Raw genomic sequence first — 12,994 nt, 5'->3', positions numbered from 1 at the left:
GAACAATTCTTCTGTGCCCGTCCTTGTACATTAATTTGAGTACCTACAGGAATATTCCTTTATAGATTCAAAAAGTAAAATTTTGGATTCAAACATATGCATTTAAAACAAACACTGTTATTGCCATATAGCTCTCCCAAAGCTTCCTACCTGTGCCAAATCACCACCCCACTCTGCCCAGTCTCACATATGTTCCTTTGTAGGCCCTTGCGTGTGTGAACGTGATTGAAATTTGCCAAGCTCCATTAGGCTAGGACTCATAGACTTCTATCCAGGGTTAGTAGTCATGGTATGATATTTGCTGTAAAACTACCCCCACATTTTTGCTCCTTTAGATATTCCCACTTTGGTTCTTTCAGCCCTCTGGTAGCTTTGTAAGAAATCGCTACTTTCAAAAATGTAGGTAAAAGTAAACTCTCTTACATATCCAAGAGATGAAAATAAACCTTTAGTGCAAAAAAACTTTAAAAAAAAATTGTTCTTTTAGGAAATCAAAATTTGGTTAAAAATATCCTGGAACAATTTAGGGAGAGAAGAGAGGACATTACAAAAGCATTTGAAATAAGCCAGGGGCTATAAAGAGAACTAAGCTTCCTAGTCATCCCTGGGGGAATATTGTGGTTGGGAGCAGGAGGAGTCATGGATTCCTCCTCCTCTGTTAACAACAAGCTTGAGTCTTTGTCCAAAAAGAAAGCAGGTGTTATATACTTTACTCTGAGATCAAAAGTAGTTTAAGGGTTTCTATGGTGACTGGAGATACCCTTCATTTACTTAGGGGATGCGGTCCTCACCCAAGCATCTCCTGATCATCAGAAGTGGAGAGCAGAGTGTCTTTCTACCATTATTGACGTTATTGAAAAGCTTTGAAATGTTTGGCACGTTAATAAAAAAAAAAAAAATCATCCATTTAATATAGCTTTTACTTTAAATAGGAAGCTTTCTCTTTAGAATAGCAGTTTCCAGTTCAAGGGTCAATTCGAATCAGACGAGCTTGTTTGGGGGCTATGAGGGTAGGCTGTGAAAGTCTTTTTTCTCTGCTACCACCACCCAGCATGCCAACCACAAGAGCAGCCCTAATTTCCTGAGGCTAATAGATAAGCAATGTGTAATTCTCTCAGGTAAAAGCCAAATTTCACTTTTATTTTAGTGAAGTAACTTGCCTCTCTTATCCTTGGTCTAGGGAAAAAAAAGAGAAAAAAGACTGTTACAGTAACTGTCTCTTAAAATGCAAAGATTGTTTTCCTCAGGTTAAATCAAATGAGTGTCCGTGTCCCTTTGTGTTACCTCCAAGTGAAGGCTGCCTCATTGCCTGTGCTTAGTTCTGCTTTCCTTTCACCTTTCCACTTGGCTTCCGACTCTTGAAATGACATTAGTGCTCTTTATGTTTGGAGATCAAATTAACTATTTAGCCAAATCACTAAAGTGGAGGATATAATGCTCAGAAGTAAGCATTTCATTTACAAAAATGCACGTTATCTAAAGCAATAAATGAGGATAGTGTGTCTTTAGGCCCTGGTTGTTCCATCATTTGGGGAAATAATAAAGACTTTTCATTTTCTCCCTTAGATCATAAGTGCTGTGTTATTAGTGCAGTCTCAGCGTTAAACCAGGTTGCAAGCTGCTTATTCTTCAAAATGAGGCTTTATTTTTTTAGTTTAATTGCTTTTTCAGGAGCATTATTAACTTCCAGAAGGGGAGAAAAAAAAATTAAAGCAGATGAAGTTGTGGTTCAGTTTATTTGAAACTAAAAAACACATTTCAAAAAACTAATGCAACAATATTGCACCAATTATCAAGAATATTATTAGGGAATATCTATAGTGTGGTAATTATAGAAGAAAAGATCTTTTAAATACCAGGTGTGGGAACCATCTGTATTTTCTTTTCAACATGCCATATTCAGAATTATCCTGTTGTCCCAAGAGATCACATAATGCCCAAGTTCCTAAGACTTTAAAAAGATAAATCTCCACTAACATTACACCCAAATCAATCACCACTCTAGGTTCACCCATCTTAATATCTCTGGACTCATCTTGTTATTTTCACAAATCTTCACTCTATCTCAGACCTCAAACATCTGACACCACACTATCACTTCCTGCAACTCACCTGCTTGTCTTCTAATTCAATCCCTATTATAGGATAATCTTTGACTAAGACACTTCTATGCTTTTACCCAGGAAGTGTTTAAACACCTGCACAAATTTCTGTTATAAATCAAGTTAAAATAAAAATGTCAATGTCCAGAATTTCATGGACTGATTCGTCCATGTCTTTGTCTCTCCTGTTTCTAATAGAAGGGCCAATGACTCTCTGATAGTCCCTTTTGCTCCAATTAGGCACCTATTAAGTGCCACTGTAGAGCAAGATTAGAAGACTGAGATAAGGAGATTGTGGCACAGTTTTATGAATAAACCTAAGAGGTTGGTACAGAGTGTGAGAATCTTAAATTACATGTTGATGCCTACCAGAGAGAGCATCTACCACAATAGAAAAGGAGTACAAGGTGACTCAGACCATTGAGTTAGCAAGTCTCTTTCCTTGGCTCCCCTAGTGATTGTTCAATGGACTTTTGAATGGAATAGTTATCACGGCAAAGAATGGCCTTTGGTCATTGAATCCTGAGATAGGCCTCATAGCGTGGTTTTTCTTGTCAACTCTGATCTAGCTCCTGCTGCTGCTGAATGCTAAATCTGTCAGCAGATGAGAGCTACACTGAGCTCCTGACCTACTTTCATCCTTCCAGAAGACCAGCCAGCCACTTGGTAGGAAGTTGATTTCACTGTACTCCTTTTTTCCTAAGGACAGTGACTCATTCAAACAGGTAGTGATTCATTTTCCATGTATGGTTTCTCTTTCTTGCTCTTAGTGTTCAGGAAGTGCTTGAGGAATTGCAGAACATCTGATGTATTAATAAGAAATGCTGAAGAACTTTACTTTAGACCAAGGGGCCCACTTTAAGTCTAAGAAGGACCATTCCTGGGCACAAGACTTTGAGATTCATTGTTACAACTGCAAATATCACCATCCAGAAGTCCCTGCCCTGAAAGAGTAGTGGCATTGTCTTTAAAATAAATAGCTGAGGTATTAACTTGACACTAACTGAGGGTGCTGCATCTTTGGGGATGTAAATCTTTAATTGGCACTTCCATAGGTAGAAAATAACTATGAGAAAAAAAAAATTGGGGGGTAGAAATAACCATTCTATCACTTCTACTGATCCCTTGAAGTAGAGGGCTTCTTTTTCATTCCCCAGTTGTATACTTTTGGGGTCTAGTGGTCCAGCTTCTCAGATGGAAATTACTCCTACCAAAATACATAGTAAGAGTCCCCTTAACTTATGTCCACTCCCTGGTAACTTTGAGCTAGAAGGCCAGGAGGCACAGGAAGGAGTTTTAGCACTTTAACCATGCACCATATAATGTTGGAAAGGAAGGATGTATTTTGTACACAAGTGATCCCCTAGGACGTCTTTTGATATTTCTAAACCCAAGTAGAACTAGAAATGTACAGTGTTGTAACTATAGCTTGTGAGGGTATGCTAATCAGGACCTCAGGTCCCTCAGGGACAGAGGCCTCATATTTCATCTTAAAAACAATCTGGACAAGTGGAAGTACAAGCCAAGGTGGAGGGTAAATTAGAAAGGTAGAAAAAAGGGGGGATTCTGCCACGTCCAGTGTGGAAGACGGAAAGAGTTTCTGTCAAAAGATGGTCCTGGCTATTGATTAATCACTAAGAAACTTATATAATTAAATAAACACAGGAACCAATAATCTTTTTAAATGGTAGGGGTGTGACGGATCAGGCCATACCAAGATCTGGCCTCAAAACAAGATGGAGGAATCTACCTTCCCTTTATTTATAGTCATACAGGTAAAGGGGGACCAGGAGAGGCTTCTTCAGTGAGAAACAGGATGAGATGGAGTTAGGGAAGCCATTTTCTTAAAAGAATTAGCATTGCCTCAGGCTGTGAGTCGCCTCTGTACAGAGTCACCTATCCCCGGCTATCTGAAATAGTCTCATGCCTGCCAGTTCCTGGGAGTCAGACCTCTGTATCCCATGGTTCAGTCAAGCCTGATTCTGCTAAACATGGATGGCTTCCTACAGGTGATAGAAACAACAGATGACATTATGGTTTTAGAACCACTTATGGTGACTAGAGGGAGTTGTCCCATCAATGTTCCTTTTAAAAATTCTCCCCAAATTGTGACCGACCAGAATCACAGAGAGGCTATGTCTGGATGGAGAAAGAACTGGTTGTAGGTGTGGAAAACTGACCTCCCATTGCAGCTGTTGGTGCCCATTGAGGGTCACTTTCAATAGGGAAATGTACCCATACCCCAGCTGTAATATGTAGCCACTGCTGATATGTCAAAACTGATGCTTCTTTGGAGAACTGTCTTGGAAGTCACCTCATTGGGAAGTGCCAGAGAGTGTATGTCCTTTTCTAGGGCAGATTGCAGTCAAATAGCTGGATGATACCATGCAATTCAGCCCACTTTGCTCTAAGTAGAACAAAACCATCAGGCCATTTAGGCTTCCAAGCTTGCAATGAATGAGACTGAGACTAGATTCCCACAGACACTATGTATTTATTTAGCTTCTTCTATTCTGTTTTGCTTGCCACACTTTCCTGTCAATTTGTCTTTAATTAATGATTTTCACAAGAATTCTCTCCTCAGGCTATTCTGCTAAGGCCACCATTAATTGAAGGTATCTCATTTTTTAAATGCTGAGTATTTTAATTCATGATCATACCTTGTTGCTTACTGAAATCACATTGATACACTTTCATTGGTTCTTAACAATCTGTATTTGAGAATTTATATTGAAGCCTCATCTTACATTGGCCCTGGAAGGAATTCTCAGTCTCTTAGGCCCTCGACCCATAAAATGTAGGCACTGGTGCTCAGAGGAATGGGAAGACCAGGTTGCCACTGAGTAAATGGGTTGCCATGGCAGTTCCTACTATGATCTGCTTTAGCGAAGGTGCTGTGGGCATCCCAAGTTGGGGTGTTTTATTACAAGCACAGTGAACACAGACAGAGTAGGCTGAATACAGTTAAATAGTGTGGACTGCAATGATCATCTAGGATCCCTCTCTCATGCTCATTTCCTGCTGCAGGATGTTCTCCATTTGTATTCAAATTTTCTTCAACAGATGAATAAAATATTAGTTTCCTCTATACCATGTTATTTTCCTGGGAGATGCTATAGTGCTAGTTCTATTATGTGCTAAGATAATGTGTGGGAGTCCAGGTTTCTGCAGGTGTGTTTTCAGAATATCTTTTAGTTACTCTAAAATTGGGCAAAACACAACAAATGGTACTGGATTAACATCCACGTGCACAAAAAAATGCAAACAGACACACAGTTTTCATGCTTCGCAAAAATTAATTCATAATGGATCATAGACCTAAGTGTAAAATAAAAGAAACTACAAAAAAAAAAAAAAAAAAAAAAAAACTCTTAGAAGATAACCCAGGAGAAAATATAGATGACCTTGGTTATGATGATGACATTTTAGATATAAAGGCAAAGACATCATCTATGGAAGAACTACATGCTAAGATTGACTTAACTAAAATCAAAAGTACTTCTCTGTGCAAGACACTATTAAGAGAATGAAAACAGACTGGGAGAAAATTTTTGCAAAACCTGATAAAGCACTGTTATCTAACATATACAAGTTTTATAACTCCCCAAAAGAAAGCAAATAATCAATTAAAAAATAGATACAATACTTGAATAGAAGACACCTTACCTAAGAAGATCTATAAATGAAAAATAAGCAGTTGAAAAGATGACCAGTATTATATGCCATTAAAGAATTGCAAATAAAACAATAGGATTCCAACACATGCCTATTAGAATAACCAAAATTGTAAACACTGACAACAACAGGAGATACTCAGCAACAGGGACTCTCATTCATTTGGTATGGTCATTTGGAGGATAGTTTCGCAGTATCTTAAAAAGCTGAACATACTCTTAATATATGATCAAGCAGTAACACTCCTTGGTATTTACCCAAACAAATTAAAAACTTATTTTTACACAAAACCTGCAAGGGGATATTGGCAGAAGTTATTCATAATTGCCAAAATTTGCAAGAAAACAAGCTGTCCTTTGGTAGGTGAGTGGATAAACTGGTACTTTAAGGCCATGGCATATTATTCATTGCTCAAAAGGAAATGAGTTATTAAGTCATGAAAAGTGGTGGAAAATTAAATGCATATTACTTAGTGAAAGAAGACATTTTTAAAAGCATTCTAATGTATGATTCCTGCTATATGATATTCTAGAACTGTGGAGACAGGGAACAGAGCTGTGGTTGTCAGGGCCCGAGGACAGGGAGGGATGTATGGGCACAGCCCAGAAGAATTTTAGGGTCATGTAACTATTCTCTATGATACAATAATGGTTGGAACAAGTTACTGTATTTTTGTACAAACAGAGAATACACAAACCCAGGAGTGAACCTTAATGTAAACTGTGGACTTTGGATGATGATAATAATGTGCCAGTATAGGTCTATCGATTTTCACAAATATGCCACTCAGGTGTCGGGTGATAGTAGTGGGGAGTGTACAAGCATAGGGACAAAGAGTACATGGGAACTATTTGAACTTTCAGCTCAATTTTACTGAAAAGCTACAGCTGCTCTTCAGAAATAGTCTATTAAGAAAAATTAGATAAACAGGTTTTGAAAATGGCATTCAAAAGCCCTTCATTCCTTTAGCAATTTCTCCTTGTCTCTCTTTTCTTTGAAGAAATAAGGAAACAGAAGTCAATAAAGATCAAGATATGTATGTCAGTATAAAAGTTTACTTTATCTGGTATTTTAATTATAATCTTCTATAGTATACTCAGGAAGCATCTCATGCATATTTTATTTATATAAAGTCTCAAGTTTTAGCCCACCCTTTATTGGTAAAGGTATTTTCACCTATAATAACTTTTAAAATATATTTTCCACAAATTAGTTGTGGTTTCCAAGTGTTGCTTAGTCCTTATGTGATAAAGATAAGACTTGAACTCATGAACAACCATATAAAATTCAACTCAGATAAAGAATCTGTCATAGATCATGGCAGAGAATAATTATACAATAAAATTTCAGTGAACTTGCTGAACAAATTCTGCTGTCTTTCCATTCCAACTTTATATACCCAAGTCATTGGTGGATGTTTAGTTATAAAAGAAACTAATTTGGACACCAAAGCTTATTTAATATGTATATATGCTTTTTAAAAAAGTTTAGAATTTCCAAATTCCACAAATGTTAACATTAATTAAATACATACTCTGAAGGAAAAGGAATTCCCTTAGATAGCATATGTTACAGTTCAGCTATTTTTGAAAATTATATAAAAGTTTTTAAATGACTACTTTCTGGAATGTCATATTGTTTCCCAAATTGCTGATCTGATGCCAACTGGTGTGACTTGCTACTGTTTGGTTCCCATGCCTGGGGAAAATGTCAGATTCTCCCTAAATTAAGCAATTTCAATTATGCAACTGCCTCTTTTACCTTGTATCAGTTTTCTGTGCCATTTAATTGAATAGCATAGAAAAATAAGAGGATTCGGATAGTTTTACTTTCCACTATTTTTTAGCTATTAAATATCAAGTCATATTTTCATGACTTTAAATAATGCATACATATATATACACATTTATGCATATGTGTGTATATATATATGCATGTGTATATGTATATGCATGTATTATAGAGTAACACAAACATTATATAGAAGAATGTATAGAGAATTCATTTAAAGTCTAATTATATAATGGAGAGACTGAAGTCATGAACAGTAGTTAAATTTCTACCCTGTGTCTAGTACAGGTGTATCAGAAGGTACCAATAAGCTAATTGAGGAAGGCTGAGTTTCTGTTCAAAAGGAATATTTTAAAAGTCCTGTATTTGGTATAAAAGAATATAAGGAATTGTGCCATTAGTTAGTGGCAACTGTAATGTTATCATTTTTGGAACAGAAAGGAAATGACAAAAGAGGAAAATTGGAATCGAGAGATAATCACATGAAATCTTCCAAGTCAAAATGTGGTCAACAGTGTAGCAATATTGACTTTGCTTGGAGTTATATAGAAAGGGTAAAATTTCAGGCCTAGCTCAACCTTCGGCATGCAGAATTAGAACTACATTTTCACACACTTTCAAGGCAATGTGAATGCATGCTAATGTTTGAAAAATACTGGTGCAGAGGATAACCCTTGGAAATCAGTAACTCCGGGTCAAGGAACACAGCCCAATGTGATCTCATAAGGAGAAAGACTGGGAAATAAGCATCCTGACCTCACTGGCCTAGATGACATTCTTGGGTCCCTGATGGGAGACATCATTATCCAAATTTAATAGGAAGCCAAAACTGAGGAGGACTGTTGTGGTTTTTAAAGATCAGGTGTATCAGAAGGTACCAATAGTTTAACATCAGGGCAGGGAATTCAAGCAGCAAATAGGCCTGGAGTAGCCACTAGAAGAGGCCTGGCATAACTGGTAGAGGCACGCAGGTCATCAGTTTGCATTATATGATAACCTGGCCCCAATTATCTCAATACATATTTTGAGAAGAATTCAAATGGCTATATGTACTGTGAAGAATGCCACTGTATTTTCATAGGATTATACCGAATCTGCACATAAATTCGGGAAGTGTGGACATTTTTTACAATATTAATTCTTGTCATTCATGAATATAGGATATCTTTCATGTTTGTGTGTCCTCTTCAATTTCTTTAATCAGTATTTACTTATTTTTAAGAGATTTTTCTCTTCTTTGGTATATTCCTAGATATTTCCAGAGCTATTTTGATGGTATTTTTAAAACTTTCTTTTTCAATACACTCATTATTTATGCATAACAATGCTATTGATTTCTGTATGTTGATTTTACATGCTTTATTTCACTGAATTCATTTATCAATTCTTACAATTACATGGTGGAATCTTTAGTTTTTTCTATATAAAAACCATGTCATTTGCAAACAGGGATAATTTGATGTTTTTCTTTCTAATTTGGAGGCCCTTCATTTCATTTCCTTGCCTGGTTACTCTAAGACTTCCACTAATGTATTGAATAAAAATGGTGAACGTGAACATTCTTTTCTTGTTCAAGATCATAAAGGAAACACTTTCATCTTTTTCCCATTCAGTATGATACTGGCTGTGGGTTTTACATGTATAGACTTTTTTGTGTCGAAGTATGTTCCTTCTACAACTAATTTGTTAACAGTTTTTATCACAAAGGATGTTGAATCTTATCAAATGGTTTTTCTGCATCAATTTAGTCCATCACATGGTTTTTATTTTTCTTTTTATTGACGTGTTGTATTACATTTATTCATCTGCATGTGTTGTACCATTCTTGCATCCATGGAATTTGCAAAGTATTCATTTGACAAGAGATCACAATCCAAAATATACAGGAACTCAAATAATGGCAAAAGAAAAACCAAAACCATTTAAAAATGGACGAACAATCTGAATAGATAGTTCCCAAAAGAAGACATTAAAAAGTTTATGGAAAAATAAAGAAGTTTATGGGAAAATGCTCCATATTACTAATCATCAGAGAAATGTGTATCAAAATTACAATGAGATCATCTTATCATAGTTGGAATGGCTATTATTAAAAGTAAAAAAATCAACAATGACTGGTAGGGATGTAAAAAAAGGGGAACTCTCATACACTGAGAGTGTAAATATAAATTAGTGCAGATACTATGGAAAATAGTATGGAAATGTCTCAAAAAACAGAAAATAGAACCATTATGTGATACAGTTATCCCACTGTTGGGTATGTGTAGAATGGAATTTAAATTATTATTCCAAAGAGATATCTGCATTCCCATGTTTATTACATCAGTATTTATAATAATCAGGATATAAAATCAATCTTGGTGTAATCTGTATATGAATGGATAAAGAAAATTTGATACATTTTTGTAGTGGAATGTTATTCATTCATAAAAGCAGAATGAAGTCATATCATCGAAAGTAACAGATGGAATTGGGGAATGTTATGTTATACAAACTAAGGCAGACATAGATAAATATCACATATTATTACTAGTGGTCACTTGAGACTAAAAAGTGTTGAAAAGGTAGAAGGGGGTTGGATATTGGGTGCTAAAATGCAGTTGGAAGAAATTACTTCTAGTGTTTTGAAGCATAACAATTTATTGTGTTCTATAGTCTAATAATTCATGTTTTATTTTAAAACAATGAGAAGACACAATGTAATACATAAAAATGATAAATATTTGAGAATATGGAAGCAATTACCCTGATTTGATCACTGTGCATTGCATAGATGTATCAAATTATCAGGGTGTATTCCATAAATATATATAAATACTATGTATCAATTAAAATGGTCAAAATAAAAACAATTCTACATACATTTAAGAAGCCAAATTGAAAGTTTTGTTATAGGATGACATTTCCACCAAGTCCAGAAAATACATAGGTAAGACCTTGAGCCCTCAAAAATTTTAGAGCAGTTTTCTGAACATGCCGCATGACAGAAAATTAATGTTGAAATTGGACATACGAAATAGCTCCTATATTAATTATAGAGTGTGAGATATATGTCAAGAATAGTGCAAAATCCTTTATATTCATTATCTTTTATACTATTTAAATTAATCTTACACAGTAAGTACACTTGCCCAAAGTAATACCGGAACAGCACCAACATCATCGTGACAGACTATGCTTGCACAGCTGTATCCACCAGCTTTAACTGCCCCCTTAGTCTAATTGCACTCAGCCACAGAACCTTGCACATAAAGCATGCCATATGTATCTATTCACCTTCCAGTATCTGTAAGGAATCGGTTCCAGGATACCCTGTGGATTCCAAATCTGTGATACTCCAGTCTGTTATGTAAAATGTTGCAGTATTTGTACATAACTTACTCACATTCTCCTGTAGGCTTTGTATCATCTCTAGATTAATCACAGTAGATAATAAAATGTAAAGGCCTTATAGTATTGTTTTTTGCATAAGGACAAAAGCGTTTGTACATACTCAGTGCAGATGTAATTTTTCCCCAAGATATAGTATTTTCAGGCAACAGTTGATTAATTCCACAGATGTTGAACCCATAGATACTGATGACCAAGAGCAAGCATGTGTGTGTGTGTGTTTATGGATGATTATGAGTATTTTTAAGAATAATGTTTTTCTTCAGGATGTAATTAGGTTAATATTTATACATATTTGTTTTGAAGTGCTAAGAAGCATTCCCTGTGTAGTGTCTTGTTCAAATCACAGTTTTCCAATAAATACATCCACAGAGAGAGAAAGACTGGAATCACTATCTTGCCTTGTATTAGTTTTTGTTTTTGCTAATAACACAGTATCAGAGATGGAATACTTTATAAAGAGAAGAGGTTTATTTTGACTCACATTTCTGGTCTGGGGTGTAGTAGCTACATTTGGTGATGGCCTTCTTACTGGCAGATTCCCTAGTTGGCACAGGGCACCAATGGTGAGAGAGAGAGAGGGATTCTCTCCTTACTTTATTATCTCACCATTATTCAATCACAGGGATGCACACTGATGATTTTATCCTGTCCTACTCACCTCACAAAGTCTTCACTTCTAAGTATCATAGTTGGATTTTATTTTTCCTTTTTTTTTCGGGGGGAGGGATGGGTGAGTTACTGGGGATTAAACCTGGGGGTACTCAACCACTGAGCCACATCCCCAGTCCTTTTTTACATTTTAAAAATTTTATTCTATGTAGTTATACATGACAGCAGAATGTATTTTATTTTGATAGAGGGTTTTGCTTAGTTGCTTAGGGTCTATCTTAAGTTGCTAAGGCTGTCCTTGAACTTGCAGTTCTCCTGCCTCACCCTCCTGAGTCCCTGGGATTATAGGTGTGCACCTCTGTGCCCAGCAGATTTTCTGCACTCTTAATATCTCATAGTGGGGATTAAACTCCAGTTCTAGTACATGCTTTAGGGATACAAATCATATTCAAATCATAGCATGATACTCTTTTAGTTGTTAGGAAAATGTCCCATTCTTTAATAACATTTTCAGAAAAATTAAAAAATTATGAATTCTTATATCAGTGCTATTAAAAAAATGGTTCATAAAAAGAGTATAATATTTGAACACATTCATGTGGTCAAGGGGAACTCAGTACTTCTTTTCTCTCAGGTATATGTTCAGGTAGGAAATATCATGTACCCATCAATTAAGCTTCTTTATGGAATTAGTGTGTAGTTAACTGTAAATAATTTTCTGTTTTACAGAGAAGTCAAAGAAATATTAAAATGAGATTATAGAAACTTCAGTTTCATTTGCCAATAGAAAATTCAGTTTGTTTTTATATTAGAATATGTTGAAATAATATTTCAAAAGTCAGAGTAACAGCATACTTTCTGGAATTATGATTATGGAATTATTCTAATTATTTCCTTTTTTTCCACCATATTCCTCTTCTGATAAATTTCTAAGCAGGCAGATCTAGGGAGGTGGGTACAGTATGTATGAGAATTTTATTATGTTATACAATATGAAATCTTTGAGTGCATTTAAAAAGCTGCCAGTGTTGCTCTTAATACAATATCCATCATCATTTCCTTGTTTTATAATTCATTTGAATTATCAGAAAATTGAGGACTATAAAGTAAATAATATCATTTATAAAGAGTGATAATAGAAAATTCAGTTCATAAGTTCCTTATTCCAGGAAAATCATGTCTTATCATGAGTAATTAACAAAGAGAATACAAGGCTAGACAGGAGAGGGAGGAACCTTCTTAAAGGTAAGATGGTAGTTAACAGGACGGATTTAACTTCTGATCATAGCTCTGCCTTTTCTTAGTAATGCAACTTTGGACAATGTACTGAAACTTTTAATATTTCCATTATTTATACCTTAAATTTTTGAAAACATTTGATCATTAAAGAGTCACTGGCATCTATTCTGTGCCAAACACTATTT

This window comes from Sciurus vulgaris (genome assembly GCF_902686455.1).
Source record: "Sciurus vulgaris genome assembly, chromosome: 17".
Lineage (NCBI taxonomy): Eukaryota > Metazoa > Chordata > Mammalia > Rodentia > Sciuridae > Sciurus > Sciurus vulgaris.
The sequence above is the reverse complement of the archived record's forward strand: the minus strand, read 5'-3'. Positions refer to the sequence as shown.